The sequence below is a fragment of the Ascaphus truei genome, chromosome 11, assembly GCF_040206685.1.
Source record: "Ascaphus truei isolate aAscTru1 chromosome 11, aAscTru1.hap1, whole genome shotgun sequence".
Classification (NCBI taxonomy): Eukaryota; Metazoa; Chordata; class Amphibia; order Anura; family Ascaphidae; genus Ascaphus; species Ascaphus truei.
The window spans coordinates 26,214,681-26,231,897 of NC_134493.1; the positions used below are offsets into that span (position 1 = coordinate 26,214,681).

A 17,217-nucleotide genomic window follows, 5' to 3' on the forward strand; every position below is an offset into this window, starting at 1 on the left:
CAAAATGTAACATCTCTACTAATTAGTGTAAAATGATACTTCATATAAAGCAGGTTATGGGACCCAGTATAAAATGACCTTCATGTTTCTTATCACATCCCAGTATATGGATACTTTCTATTATCACAAGCTGCTAACATGTGACAGGGCTCAGAGTCTGAGCCCAGAATGTGACATACAGAACATTCTCATTCTAAATTTCAAAAAATATTGTGTTGATTTCTGACCTGACTGCCGTGGTTACAGCTCAACCACTCTGTTCTACTGTATGTCACCACTTTCTGCCACAACCAGCTGACGGTGGATCTGCAAGGAGTTCAACGCTCATTGGCATCACATCTGTGGCTTGGTTGACGTATCATTTCTCCAGCTTTTTATTGTATTGTTTTTAAATAGATTATATTTATTTAGTTGAATAGATATTTATTTAGTTTAATAGATTATATTTCTAAGTTTAATGAGTTATATTTCTTAGTTTAATAAGTTATATTTCTTAGTTTAATAAATTATATTTCTTAGTTTAATAAATTATATTTCTTAGTTTAATAAGTTATATTTCTTAGTTTAATAAATTATATTTGTTAGTTAATAGATTATATTTGTCAGCACAGTAGATTATATTTACTAGTTTTTAAGTCTCCCACTCAGTGCCCCATTAGGACCCGTGCGCATATTTCACATCTTTTCGGAGTCGCTTATTTTTTAGACCCTCGGAGCCGAAACCTAAAGGGGTCAGCTAAGAAAGTTCGGATCAAGAGGAGCCGCACAGCTTAAAGACAGAACATTTCCAAGGGAGATGGAGACAATTTGGGTAAGATCTGATTAAAGGACAACCTTTGAGGAAGGAAAGGGTGACGGGGGAGTCTAAGAGGGGGGTGAGAGAGCAAGGTGGTGTGTCAGATTGGGGCAGAGCAAGAGAACGCAAAAATGATGGGGATTTTCTGCACACCAAAAAAAAACAATAAGTAGTGATACTTTTACCGGTGCCCCTTAGTCTCAGGGAAGACCGGCATTTCGTCCAATGGATACAATATGATTGATGGGAAAGGGCACACGGATTTGAATAAAAAAAGATAATTTATTGTGCCACAGACTACAATGTTTCGGCTGCTGGCCTTTCTTTGCCGGATTTAGTGGGTTTAGCCACTTTACCTGAGAAAGACCAGCAGGCCGAAATGTTGTTGTCTATGGCAGTGCAAGAGAAAACAGGTTGGGGGGGGTGGGATCTCGCAAGTTCGCCGACCCATGGGTGAGTGTCCCCGGTGGAAACTAGTCCTGGACCCCGGGAAAGCTGTCTGTGGCCCATACAAGCTGAGTAACATGTAGAAAGGACACATGTATGTTCAGAATGAGTTAGCATGGTATTTTGAGAGGCATCATAGCAGGTCAGTGCAAGTCAGTGCAGAGCACTGCAAGGTCAGTCAATATGAGGAAGGGTCCGATGGAGGAGTTGGAGGGTCCCAGAATATCTCTTAAAGCAGGGGTGCGCAAATCGAGGGGCACAACATTTTATTGGGAGGAGGGGCTCGGCGCTTACAGAGGCCCCTCACTCTTCCCCACAGCATTTAAATTAAATGCCAGAGATCGCGCGCAAGGCCTCTGTAAGTTCCCTTTCCTTGTCTCCGGCGGCATCTGGTGACAGCAACGTGGCGTCACATGATGTGGCATTGCCATAGCAACGTGATATCACATGACGTCGTTAATTCAGAACGTCGGAGACAAGGTGGGGAAGGTGGAGGGGGGAGCAGGGGGAAAAGGTTGTGCAACCCTGTCTTAAAGCATTGTCTTGCATAGAGATCAGAGGCCAAGAATGGATATGGATATCCGATGTGAAGCCGGAAATAAGACAGAAAAGACCGTTTCGGGGGAAGAAGGTGAGTGATGAAATAGCCGTCACTGTGTAACTCTTCCAATTACCTGCAACTTCATGCAGAGAAATAGCAACGCTTGTTTTTAACGTGCTAAGCGCCTAATGGGGAATTCAACTGCTGAGAGGTTAAGGGAGTTACTAACCCAAACTCAGCGACGTTTCTGTGTCTCTGTGATAACTCCCCCAGGACATGCCTGGAAACCAGAGGTAACTCAATGTATTTTTGATAAATAGAAACATGACCTTCTGGGGAGGGGTATATAATGGGTACTGGGCCTGGTGAGGTGGGTATAACGAGTACAGGGCCTGGGGAGGGGCGTATAACAGGGTACTGGGCCTTGGGAGGGTTGTATAACTGGGTACAGGGCCTGGGGAGGTGGGTATAACGGGTATTTGCCCTGTGGAGGGCGGTATAACGTGGTATTTGCCCTGTGGAGGGGGGTATAACGTGGTATTGGGGATGAGGTATAAGTGGCACAGGAGCTCTTGCGATACAGAGTATCACTGTCCCTGGTTACAAACACTTCATGTCTCCTGCAGATCAGGACACGCACGAAGGTGGTGCCCTTTGTGCCACCAGACGACGAGGCGGGCTACGAGGCGGACGACTAGGCATACGACAAAGCGGGCGTCAAGTGGAACAATGAGGTGGGCTACAAGGCGGCCGATGACGCAGACGTGGTGTACGATGACCAAGGAGCATACGACAGGTGTGGCCGGATCTGCTGCTTCACCTTTTTTAGGCGGAGGAGAAGACCCCGGGAGCAGGTAGGAGAATACGAGAGGTGCGGACAGATCTGCTGCTTCACCTTTTTAGGCGGAGAAGAAGCCAGGAGCAGGTAGCAGAGGACACAGGGCGTAGATACAGGGGTATTCTAGGGGCCCTGAGAAGTTGGTTTGACCTCAGGAGAGGCAGATAAGATCAGGAAGGCTGCAGGAGGGGCAGGTACTAGAGGGAGATTGGGATATTGGGCGTGAGAGGGTGAGAGAGAACAAGGAGCAGGGCCGGAGCACGGGTTTCATGCGCCCGAGGCGAAACTTAAAATTTGTGCCCCAGTTGTATAAAAAATAATAAGATAAATAAAATAATAAAATAAACAGTGGCGTAGCTATCGGGGCTGCAGGGGGTGCGACCGCACCCCAGCAAGACGCCAAATAAAAATAAAAGGGCGCCAAAATACTGGATAAAAAAAAAAGAATAATAATTTTAAAAAAAAGATAAATAAATAAAATAATAAGAGGAAAAAATAATAATGATTATTAATGCGCCCCTAGGAGCTCTGCGCGCTAGGCGACCGCCTAATGGCCGGCCGGCCCTGCGAGGTATGCGGGAGGATAAAGGGTGAATGGGATAGATATGCAGGGGGATGGGGGAGCAGGTGAGTTATACACAGGGGCACAAGGGCCCCATCACCCGCATCTCTATATACTGAGTGTGCCCCTGTGTATAACAACGCTGATCTGTGCTGCTCCATCTGATCTCACTGCGCAGTGATCCAGGGACCATCCGATCGCCATTTAATGGGGTCAGGAAGGAATTTTTTTCCCCCATTGCACAGCAGGGGTTATGTTTCGCCTTCCTCTGGATCACAGCAACAAACTGCCCTTTGTGCATGAATTATCAGTGAGATCTTTATACACCCTGCATTGGTCTTCACACCTTTGCTGCCGGAGGGGCCTGCAATGCACTGCTCTGCGTGTTACTATATCGCTCTGCAATGTGCTGCAGGCCCCTACCAGCAAAGAGATTCATTATTTCAATAAAATACTCTCTTTAATCAAACCTATGTGTAGTGTCTTTTCTATCCGTTGTATCTATTGCTAACAGCTCAGTGATTCTTCCCCAGGACGCTGCACTAGTGTCACGCTGCCAAGCCGGGTGTGAGGGAGATTTATAGGGTCACAAATATCCTTCTGCCAAAACACGAGTGCAAACAGGAAGCCCCTCTGATCTCATATCTATTACACAAAACGGTATCTAAAAAGGTAAAAATAACATACATGGGATTCTGCTACAAATATCTCTCTAATTACAAACCAATTAGCAAATCATTCAGATTAGAGTCGAGCGAAAAGAAATGGTTAAGTATCTCATGTACAGTATATGCAGTGCAGGCTGTTCTGCAGCATTACATGCAGGGGACAACGTTTAGGGGATATAAGTAATGCTGATCTCAGAGCTGACCGGCTGACCTGCTCTACCGGCTGACCTGCTCTTCTGGCTGACCGGCTGACCTGCTCTACTGGCTGACCGGCTTCTATTCTTTCAACTAAATGACCTGAATTGTGGCCCCTGTATCTCCCAATTAAACGATTTATTGGCATATTCTTGTTTGACTCGTTCTATACAGACATTTTCTATATATTCATTGTGGGATTTGATAACATCTGTAAGATCTCTCAGAATATCACATACTGTACGTTTGTGTTGAAGATTTTTCCATTCTCAATTTACTTAATATTAGTTTTTGGCATCAATTATTTATATCGAGTCCAAAATACCTTTATCAAAACAATTTTATTAGGCATTCAGTTAAACATGCATTGGTATTGTACTATAACGCCTAACATTTTCCAATCCAGTTTTTTCGGGGGGGGGGGGAGCAGAAGGACAACCGCCGTTGTCCGTAGAAAAGGGGGGGGGGAAGCCTTATACAGAGGGGGGGGGGAATACCTTTATACAGAATGCTGTTCCCTTTAGCCCACAAATGCTGCTTCATTAAAGCCCATGGGTGGCACTTTGTGCATTCTCAAACTTTTAGGCAACATCCCTAATTTCCAAAAGTGGGATTAAATCTGTGCATATTTAAATGGTTAATTTTGTTACTCAGACTACTAAATCCCTCCCCAAATATATCCGTTTCACATAAAAGTGTGTGCGCTTCTCCTTCCGTCTAACTGGCACGTCGTCTTTACGGGCGCCACTCCTTGCAACTCCACGCTGCCCTCCAGTGGTAAAAGAAATAAGATACATTTACTATACTCGTCTGGCAGCTGCTCCCGTATAAGGTGGGTAACTCTGTATTAGGGGTCTTGGTAGAGTATATTTTATACTTATGTCGGATAGATGAGGAATTAATATTCCTAACGGGTTATTGTGAGAGGCCTTAGATCTTATCCTATATGCACGCAGCCCTCGCCTCTCTGACCTTGAACACATACTTCAATCTGATTTTTTGAGACTTGAAACTGGATTTCTTAAAACAAACTGATTTTAAACACTGACAAGACTGTAACAATGGTATTTGGGACCAGAGCTAAATTGCTAAAGCTGCCAATGACAGAGCTTCAGATAAAAACCAGCTCTAATACCATCCTAGCCCCTGTTACTGGTTTGAAATATCTGGGCATATAGTTCAACTCCCATTTAACATTTGGGTTGCACATTGATACCCTGACATCCAAATCCTATGCCAAACTAGGTGTACTTTACAGGAACAAATCCTCCCTAAGGCCCTCATGCAGTAATCGCCTACAGCGATTCAGTAAGCCCAGAGAAGCTGGCGATTACAGCAAAAATAACCGGGTTTTTTTTCCGGAAAATAAATAAATAAAATCGGCAGACGCGCGGTGATAAGCCACTTTTCGGCACTGATCGCCAGTTTTTCAAACACGCTCAATTCTATAAGCCCTGATCAGCTTATTGCAGCTGATCGCCACTTTAAAATTGCTGTTTCTTCTCCAAATTGTCCAGCCACAAAAGTTGGCAAGAAGGTGGAGTGAAGCTGCGATGAAAATAAAATGCATGTGTTCCAGAGCTGATATCCATTAATATCAGCACCAGAGACCCCCGGCATGAATCCGATGCATAAAAAGTGCATTTACAGGCAACTTCATTACCGCCAAGGCAATGAAGGGGTTATATACCCGTGCCAGGCTTATTGCGGGCAGCGGGGGTGGGTGAAGGTGGTATTTGGCCCTGGGTGGGTGTTTAGGCCTTGCCAGGGGGTTGCGGGATGACTTAACCTCTTCTTTAACTTAGCGGTTAATACCGCTAAGGTAATGAAGGGGTCAACCCCTCCCGCTACCCCCCACCCGGCAGGCCTAAACACCCATCCTTGGGGCCAATACCCCGTTCACCCACCCCCGCTACCCAGAATAAACAAAAATACACATAACAGCCCCACTAGCCACCTCCTAGGTCTCTAATAAACCATTACAATATTCATAAAACCATTATTTTTTTTACACCCAGGATTATTACATGGGATTAGGGCTATGTTATTCAGTGAGGGGTTGTATGTTTGTATTTGTAGGGACAGGCAAGGCCGGAGCCAGATGGGTTTCTCCTGCCTCTGTCCTCCCTGTCTCCTGACCCTTCCTGTAGCCGGACATACAGAATATTGATAACAGAAGGGGAAATAAAACTAAGAGGTGCCGACAGGAGAAGGCCGTGTCATATCTATTCTTAGGGTGACCAGATTTTGAAAATGAAAAACCGGGGGACACAATTATATTAATATTTATTTTTAAAAAAAATTCTTACATTAACAGTTTATTTATTGTATTACACTTATACTTTACTATCATTAGTCCTTGTTACGTGTGTGTGTGTGTGTGTGTGTGTGTGTGTGTGTGTGTGTGTGTGTGTGTGTCTCGGATGACCTCACTAAATCGAACAACAAAAAAAAAGCCAGATGTGAATGGCTTCTGAACCCCTTAACCAGTGTCTGGATGCCCCCTCTTCACAATTGCTAAAGCAGCAATCCCTCCTGGGATCTTACCTGATCCGCAGTCCCTCAAGGTACTATACTGGAGGGGAGGTGTTCCCTACCTGTCTTCCGATGTCTCCCGTGTGAAACTTGAGTCAGATCTGGAAGAAAGCAGTATAGGTTATTTTGGTGTAGGTATACGGCAGTTAAGGTAAGACAGAGAGAGTGGGTGACAGACTGAGTGAGTGAGACAGAGAGAGACAGTGAGAGAGACAGTGAGAGAGAGACAGTGAGAGAGAGACAGTCAGTGACAGAAAGACAGTTACAGAGAGACAGGAGGACAGAACAGAGAGTCAGGAGGACAGAACAGAGAGACAGGAGGACAGAACAGAGAGACAGGAGGACAGAACAGAGAGACAGGAGGACAGAACAGAGAGAGACAGGAGGACAGAAGAGAGAGACAGGAGGACAGAATAGAGAGACAGGAGGACTGAGCAGAGAGACAGGAGGACAGAACAGAGACACAGACAGAGAGACAGAGGAACAAACAGATGACAGATGAGAGACAGATGACAGATGAGACAGAACAGAGAGAACAGAGACCGAGAGAGAACAGAGACCGAGAGAGAACAGAGACCGAGAGAGACAGGGAGAGAGAGAGAGAGACAGGGAGAGAGAGACAGAGACACAGAGACAGAGAGACAGACAGACAGACAGGCAGACTGCCTGACACTTGGGTGGGTGGGTTATAGGTGACTGCCTGACACCTTTTATGGGAGACTGCCTGACACTTGGGTGGGTTTAATGGGAGACTGCCTGACACGTGGGTGGGTGGGTTATGGGAGACTGCCTGAAACTTGGGTGGGTGGGTGAGAGACTGCCTGACACTTGGGTGGGTGGGTGAGAGACTGCCTGACACTTGGGTGGGTGGGAGACTGCCTGACACTTGGGTGGGTGGGCGGGAGACTGCCTGACACTTGGGTGGGTGGGCGGGAGACTGCCTGACACTTGGGCTAGACTGCCTGACACGTGGGTGGGTGGGTGACTGACTGCCTGACATATGGGTGGGTGACTGACTGACACGTGGGTGGGTGGGTGACTGACTGACACGTGGGTGAGTGGGTTGGTGTCTGTATACATTCTGTCACTGGGAGTCACACACACACACTGGGAGGGGGGGCAGTCACACACACAATGGGAGGGGGGCAGTCACACACACACAGACTGGGAGGGGGGCAGTCACCCACACACAGACTGGGAGGGGGGGGCAGTCACACACACACACACACACAGACTGGGAGAGGGCAGTCACACACGCACAGACTGGGAGGGGAGGCAGTCATACACACACAGACTGGAAGGGGGGGCAGTCATACACACACAGACTGGGAGGGGGGGGCAGTCACACAAACACAGACTGGAGGGGGGCAGTCACACACGCACAGACTGGGAGGGGGGGCAGTCATACACACAGACTGGAAGGGGGGCCAGTCACCCACACACAGACTGGGAGGGGGGGCAGTCACACACGCACAGACTGGGAGGGGGGGCAGTCACACACACAAACTGGGAGGGGGGGCAGTCAAACACGCACAGACTGGGAGGGGGGCAGACACATACGGTACACAGACTGGGAGGGGGGCAGTCACACACACACTGGGAGGGGGGGCAGTCATACACACACAGACTGGGAAGGGGGCAGACACACACACAGGCGACATGGGGCTTACCTGTAGTGCCACTGTAGGGAGCCAGAAGTAGTGAGGCTTTTTTCCAGTCTGCCGGCAGTTTCAGTTGCCAGCTGTGAGCCTTCCTTCTGGTGCGCGCGCACAAACACACACACACACACACACACACACCCGTCCCCGATACTAAACCCCGCCCCCGGCATATCCTGACCTCCAACCAATCCCCTGCTTCTACTCTAAAGCCCCGCCCCCGGCATCCTGCTATTGGGGAAAAAAATTAATACTCACGACCGCCGCATCCTCCTCATGCTGCCGTCTCCGCGCACGGGACCAGTCACCAGGGGCAAAACCCGGGACATTTCCGGGACAGCACAGAAAAAAATCAGGACTGTCCCGGCAAAACCGGGACGAATGGTCACTATATATATATATATATATATATATATATATATATATATATATATATATATATATATATATATATATATATATATATATATATATATATATATATATATATATATATATATATATATATATATATATATATATATATATATATATATATATATATATACACACACTGTGTGTAGATGTGTGTGAGTGTATATATAATGTGTGTATATATACTGTGTGAATATATACTGTGTGCATATATTAGCCATTACTGAATAATGATAAATACCACTAAGGCTTCGTCCACCAGAGGCCGCGACAGCGTGAGCAAAGCACACAAAGTGCAGCCCTCTATGGGGCAGGCCCCAGTCGGCGTGCGTGTGCGCACGCATTAAGCGCGATTCGTGACCGCCTTTGCCAAAAGACAAGATTTTAGTCTTTTGGCGCGGCGGCCGAGCTGTGGCAACGTCACGACGGTGGTTCAGCCAATGTGGGCGAATCAGCTGCGTGACGCCATTTCCGCCCCCCCCCCCCACTCTCCCTGGCGGATCTTCTGCTCTTCACTGAAAGCGCAAACAGCAGGTCGCGGCTGAAACTGGTGCACGTGCCACCAGGCGCTCCGACGCGCACGGGCACGCAGTGACTGGGGCCGTAGCCTAACGTTGGCGAACTGACGCTTGTATTTAATTTAATGCTGTGTAACTTAAATCAGTCCATTAGGACAAGACTTCTTTTTTAAGACAAAGTTGATTTTTGACATGGGCTCTAATGAACCTATTTTCACGTGTAAGTCTTTGGTTTGTTTATATCTGCCCAAACTCATAGGCACAAACAAGCTTAAAGATAAAGTATTATTTGTTGCTCTGTACAAAGTGTAGCCCTTTTTCTGAACCCTCCCAAAGGAACTACTGGTTACTGTACAACACCTGCGGCTCCAGGAGATCTGAGCCTCCGCTAGCTGGGAGCCTGGGGTAAAACTCATACACTTACTTAGCGCAGCGCCTCCACTTACCCAGGATCCCCGTGATGTGAGATTCCCCGGGGCAAGAAACATACAACACCATATGATTGTAACTGGTTTTACTATAATAATGCACGGTAGCAATAACACAACATGTACACTTATACTCTAACGGTATAACCTTAACATGTAACCTTAGTGGCTCGGCCACTCATCAGGAGCAACGTCTCCGTCCCCTCACCGCGTGCCCCACACACCGTGTCCATGTATGTTAAAGTAATGGTATAGGCTCAGTTCTTTAACCACTCGCTCAGTGTTCCTAAAGAGTTTAGCCTAAGGCGGGATTAGCGCCTGTTGACCGGTGTTGGTGCACTTGATGTTATAGTACCTTCTGGTCATGGCGGTGACCGGTACCTCTTCGCAAAGGGTCAGATGAATCACGGTCTGCCTCTTGGTCTTAATGTCCAGCCGTCTGGTCCCAGGCGACTCACCAGCAACCTGCTCCGCACGCTTGTCTCTTTGTCCCTAGCTGTCTACACAGTAAGGGTGATGCTCGCCACTACTATAGGCCGTCCCTGCAGCACAGCAACCTTTGGTGTCTTCAGGGAACACTCCTAGGGGCCTACGGGGTAGCCTGTCTTTTGCAGGTGGGTCACTGACCCCCTGCACCCACACTACCTCTCTCTTCACCTCCCGGTTCCCCTCTGACTAACTTCTCCCTAACCTCTGCAGCAAATGCACTGCACCTGCAGCAACCCACTGCACTCACTCGGTACCTGCAGCAACCGCACTGCACACCCACTGAACCTGCAGCAAACGCACTGCACACACACTGAACCTGCAGCAACCCACTGCACTCACACGGAACCTGCAGCAACCGCACTGCACACACACTGAAGCTGCAGCAACCCACTGCACTCACACGGAACCTGCAGCAACCGCACTGCACTCAACCGGTACCTGCAGCTACACTGCACTGCACACCCACACTGTGCCTACTTGTCAGCGCTCACAGCACTACCAGCCGTGACACTGACAAGACTGCATGCTCACACCTAAGGGCAGGGTCCCTAACCTAGGGGCCGTCCCTCAGTACCTACCCCGTACCCTGGTGGGGATTGGGGCCTGCCTGGGATCTGGGGAACTACCTTACCTGGTGTAGGAGCCACTTGCTCCCTACACCCTTCCTCCCCCTTCCTACTCCCAGCTCCAACTGCCAAACGTGGTCCCCGCAACATTGTAGCCTTCCTCCACAGGAGAAGCTGCAAAACCCTATTTGCTGGCTGGCTGCACGTGATGTGGGTGAAAGGGCAATCCCCAGAGGCTGCTGGGAATTGTAGTCCACTCAGGACCTCTTTAGCATTGGGACCGCGTGCGCTGCCCTTACTGCACCTGCGCGACCAATGCGCACGCTCGCGCAACCTGTCATGGCGGCTCCCGCTAGCCGGGTACGCCGCAGAGACTCCGGGGACTCGGAGCACTCCCTGCTCCGGCCCCCACCTTTGCGTTGTGCCGGCGGGTCCGTCGCTGCCTCCGGCGGCAGCCGCGATCGCTCGGCACGCTACAGAGGGGGTCTCTGGAGGCAAAATAAGACCGGGGCTACAAAAGTATTGACATTGCAAGGTATGACGGTGTGTTTGGTGACAGTATACCAACTCCCAGAGATTAAAGCCCAATTGAACACTACGTTAACCTTTTAAAAATGATGAATGTTCAAGGAATTTAATATATTTATACAGTAGGATTATCTCTTTGTCCAGCAATGCTATACTAGCCCTTCCATCAATAAATGGGTTCAAATAAATATTTGTAATTGGCACAAATGCTATTACATATTTCTTGGACAATAATACAATTATTCTCAACAATATTCAGCTGAGAAAGAGGAAATCATTTTGTTAATCAGTGCGCTGGGGGTTTTGGTACAGTATATCCTTCCCTGCCAGGAATGCCAGGCATTCACCTCTGAAGAACTTCTGTACTGTGAATGTCCCCACAGTCTGAGCCTGCAATACACAGGGAAATAAAAGGTCTGACTATCACAGCAAGCTACAGTATCAACACCACCTTCCCATGCCTGGAATTCCACACAATAACTGGAAATGCAATGAATAGAAAGGCTGAGAAAGTTTAATAAAGTAGTTAAATAAAAATGACTATTGAATCACAAATGCTTTGTGTTTCACATAGAATTACTACAACCCTCATATATATTACTAGCTGATATACCCGGCGTTGCCCGGGATGTTATAGGAGAGAGACGGAGGGTGCTGTAGGTCAGAGGGCGTGGAGGGGGGTGGTTGAAAGGTGGTAGTTATAGGGTGTGTGAGAGGCGGGGGGTAAGTGTCTGATTGAGCAGGGGTGGCTAAGAGGGGGTGGGAGTTGTGTGTGTTAGAGGGGGGTGGGAGGGGAGTCTGATAGGTGGGATGGGGTGAGTGAAGATGTGCAACTAAGGAGGGGTAGGTAAGAGGAGGGGGGTGGGTGAGAGGTGGGTTGTAGGGGTAGGTAAGAGGAGGGGGGTAGGCAGGTGTGTGAGAGGTGGGTTGTAGGGATAGGTAAGAGGGGGGTTGAGACGGGTGTGTGAAAGGTGGGTCGTTGAGGTTGGGGGGGTGACAGGCGGCAAGTGGAGAGGCAGGAAAGGTGGTGTACAGATGGTAAAGTGGGTAAAAGGTGAGGGGGGGGGGTTGTGGCGGCAGGCGTTGAGGGGTAACATTGGTTATCCGCTGTGCGGGTGATAGGTGTAGATCTGGGAGAGCTATGAAAGTGGGTGAAATAGGGTAAGTGGGTGAGTGTGCATGGGGGACACATACATATGTTTAATTATTCCAGAGGGGTGGAGAGAGGGAGAGGCGGCTGGTGGCGGGCGGGGGACAGAGATGGGTATTTTGGAGGGGTGAGAGGGGGGGTGGGGTGTGTGGAAAGGGCGCGCAGGCGGGCATTATTGGGGAGTGGTGAGAGGGGGTGGTGCGCGCAGGCAAGAATTAAAAGGGCGTGCGCAGGCGGTCATTCAGTGGGGGTGGCATGGTGGGAAAGGGCGCGCGCAGACATACCATGGATCACACATACATTTTAACCCCCATTACACCTGTATAGATCATGTCATGGCCGCATTGTGCTGCAATCCTGGCAGCTAGAAGTCACATTGCACACCTAACACCCTGGGGCCTCTGCCTGAGCATATTGTAATGAGATGAAACACAGCGTGTGTGTGCAATCCCTGCTGCTTCCCCCCCTCACCCTCTCAGGCAGGAAGCTGCACTAATCCTCCTGCTAAAAACATAAGCACAACTACACACTGACTCACAGACACTGCCTGAGTAATACATGTACAGTAACTACACACTGACTCACAGACACTGCCTGAGTAATACACGTAACTACACACTGACTCACAGACACTGCCTGAGTAATACATGTAACTACACACTGACTCACAGACACTGCCTGAGTAATACATGTAACTACACACTGACTCACAGACACTGCCTGAGTAATACATGTAACTACACACTGACTCACAGACACTGCCTGAGTAATACATGTAACTACACACTGACTCACAGACACTGCCTGAGTAATACATGTAACTACCAACTGACTCACAGACACTGCCTGAGTAATACACGTAACTACACACTGACTCACAGACACTGCCTGAGTATTACATGTACAGTAACTACACACTGACTCACAGACACTGCCTGAGTAATACACGTAACTACACACTGACTCACAGACACTGCCTGAGTAATACACGTAACTACACACTGACTCACAGACACTGCCTGAGTAATACATGTAACTACACACTGACTCACAGACACTGCCTGAGTAATACATGTAACTACACACTGACTCACAGACACTGCCTGAGTAATACATGTAACTACACACTGACTCACAGACACTGCCTGAGTAATACATGTAACTACCAACTGACTCACAGACACTGCCTGAGTAATACACGTAACTACACACTGACTCACAGACACTGCCTGAGTATTACATGTAACTACACACTGACTCACAGACACTGCCTGAGTAATACATGTAACTACACACTGACTCACAGACACTGCCTGAGTATTACATGTAACTACACACTGACTCACAGACACTGCCTGAGTAATACACGTAACTACACACTGACTCACAGACACTGCCTGAGTAATACATGTAACTACACACTGACTCACAGACACTGCCTGAGTAATACATGTAACTACCCACTGACTCACAGACACTGCCTGAGTAATACATGTAACTACACCCTGACTCACAGACACTGCCTGAGTAATACATGTAACTACACCCTGACTCACAGACACTGCCTGAGTAATACATGTAACTACACACTGACTCACAGACACTGCCTGAGTAATACAGTACATGTAACTACGCACTGACTCACAGACACTGCTTGAGTAATACAGTACATGTAACTACGCACTGACTCACAGACAATGCCTGAGTAATACATGTAATTACACACTGACTCACAGACACTGTCTGAGTAATACATGTAACTACACACTGACTCACAGACACTGCCTGAGTAATACACGTAACTACACACTGACTCACAGACACTGCCTGAGTAATACATGTAACTACACACTGACTCACAGACACTGCCTGAGTAATACATGTAACTACCCACTGACTCACAGACACTGCCTGAGTAATACATGTAACTACACCCTGACTCACAGACACTGCCTGAGTAATACACGTAACTACACACTGACTCACAGACACTGCCTGAGTAATACAGTACATGTAACTACGCACTGACTCACAGACACTGCCTGAGTAATACATGTAACTACACACAGACTCACAGACACTGCCTGAGTAATACATGTAACTACACACCGACTCACAGACACTGCCTGAGTATTGAATGTAACTACCCACTGACTCACAGACACTGCCTGAGTAATACATGTAACTACCCACTGACTCACAGACACTGCCTGAGTAATACATGTAACTACACACTGACTCACAGACACTGCCTGAGTAATACATGTAACTACACACAGACTCACAGACACTGCCTGAGTAATACATGTAATTACACACTGACTCACAGACACTGCCTGAGTAATACACGTAACTACACACCGACTCACAGACACTGCCTGAGTATTGAATGTAACTACCCACTGACTCACAGACACTGCCTGAGTAATACATGTAACTACACACCGACTCACAGACACTGCCTGAGTAATACATGTAACTACACACTGACTCACAGACACTGCCTGAGTAATACATGTAACTACACACTGACTCACAGACACTGCCTGAGTAATACACGTAACTACACACTGACTCACAGCCACTGCCTGAGTAATACACGTAACTACACACTGACTCACAGCCACTGCCTGATTGGTTACATGTAAATAAGGGGCGGAGCCACAATGATAGCAGGCTGAAATGACAGTTGGTGAGGAGATTGTCACGACGGCCATTTTGTGTCAATCTTTTCCCAGGCAGATTAATTTGTACATACGATAAACCGTGGTGGTGATATTTTTGTGCATATCAATAAATTTTTACACAAAAATATCACCACCACGGTTTATCGTAAAACAAATTCACGCAACACATTTCTGCGTGCTGACAGCTGCCATCCCAAATCTCTCATCAGAGAAATTCCTAAAGGCCAACCGATTAGATTGAAAAGAATATGTACCAACAATGATGATTTTCTTATTCAATCCCATGACTTGATGGAGCGTTTTGAAGCCAGGGGATACGCAAAGAAAGACCTTGATAGAACATTTAATGAAGAACAGAAGATGGATAGAACTGTTCTCCTGGACAGAACTAAACAGAGACAAGACATACATTTTCAGTCACCATTCTTTATTGTTCAACACAAAAATCAAGCTGTTCATATTGAGAACACAGTTAAGAAACATTGGGGAGTGCTAGCAGCGGACCTAGTCCTACATTCAATTTATGATGAAGGGCCTAGATTTGTCTTCAGAAAGGCAAAAACTATTGGCAACTATGTTTCCACAAGTATGTTTTTTACAGAAAAAAACCCTTTAAAAAATCTACCAAAAGGCAGTCATGCTTGTTCTAAATGCAAAAAAATGCAAATTTATGGAGCGTACTTCTGAATTTTCTTCAAATAAAACTGGTAGAAAATTTCATATAAATTCCTTTATTAATTGTGACACCAGCTTCGTGGTGTATTTGTTAAGATGTGGTTGTGGTAAACAATACATAGGAAGAACTATCAGATGTTTAAAAGTTCGGATACTTGAACATTAACGTTTAATCACTAAAAAAGATATCAACCATCCAGTGTCTCAACATTTCACTAATTGTACTTTGGGCAATGTGAATAATTTATCATTTTTGGGTATAGAACATGTACCGTGTCCAATTAGAGGAGGTAATGGACTAATATCCTTAATAAAAGAGAATTATATTGGATTTTCCCCTTGCACACTCGTATCCCACACGGTTTATATTCCGATTGGGATATAGGGCCCCTCCTTTCTGATACACTAGCTGAGAGACCCGGCGTTGCCCGGGAGACAACTTTAAGGAATAATTTGATTAGGGAGAAGAAAGCTGTGAAAAGTGGCACCCGGCCACAAATGAACTTCAGCTGCGCAAAGGGCTACACTACCTGCAATCCCTACAAACATTTAACAGCTACAATGATCTATGACATTTGTGTATTGAAGTACAGGCGCTGTTGTGGAGGTGAGGAGCGGGTGGGGGGGGTTAATGGTGTCTCATGAGCACCATGCGGTCGCCGTTGTGGAGGTGAGGAGCAGGTGGGGGGGGTTAATGGTGTCTCATGAGCATTATATTGGATTTTCACCTTGCAGACTCGTATCCCACACGGTTTAAATTCCGATTGGGAAATAGGGCCCCTCCTTTATGATACATAAACATGCTCCTTCAACTGGCCTCAGCTGTGGGAGTGATTATGTTATAGGTGTAAGGAATCGGGGAACACGCCCCCTGCGGCGTGCTCCCTCCTTACCTGCCGCATCTCAGTTCCCGCTCTCCTTATAGAGCATGCACGCACCCGCTGTTCCCTACTCGTACCACGGAGCCCTGCCACCCCCGGTCGCATCACACATTCTCACGCGTGGTGCGTACACGTGACGGCGTGCGCCGCCCTCCAGCTGCGAGTCAACTTCACGCCCTCTTGTTGCGTATTCTCTACCCATGCCTAGTTTCTCTGATGTCTCTCTGTATGGCATGCGCCACCCTCTAGCTGCGAGTCAAGATTCAAGATTACCCGTAGCAGCGTGGTGGCGTCTGCCAGTAACTAGGAGCAATGGCAAGAAGGCCAAGGCAGGCCAAACAGAGGTGCTGTGGCAAGCACAGTTACTAGAAAGTCTATGTTCAGCCACTTCCTGGTGGGAGGGGCAGGAGTTAAATAGAACAGGCAGCCAATGAGGCAGAGCTGCATAGGAGGCAACAAGAAGCAGGCTGCAGTCTAATTGCAGAAGCAGGTGATGCTGATTGCAGAAACAAGGGGGGAGTTGTCTAGAATCTGCAAGGCTCTGTAAGGAAAAGGTTTCAGCAAAACCCAGGACCGGATTCCTTACACATAGTACATATATACACACACACATATACATAGATTTAGCGCCGGTAGTGGCG

General features: G+C 47.4%; 1 protein-coding gene and 1 long non-coding RNA gene across 2 annotated transcripts in view; both read left to right on the top strand.

The window, feature by feature from the left end:
• The window catches only part of RMI2 (RecQ mediated genome instability 2), a 703,116-nt gene that overhangs the window by 259,122 nt on the left and 426,777 nt on the right, over positions 1-17,217 (top strand). The gene's annotated exons all lie outside the window — the stretch shown is intronic.
• Positions 672-2,718, top strand: LOC142462956 (uncharacterized). The gene is made up of 3 exons (XR_012787300.1): positions 672-811; positions 1,797-1,874; positions 2,411-2,718. It is a non-coding gene; the product is annotated as an uncharacterized LOC142462956 (long non-coding RNA).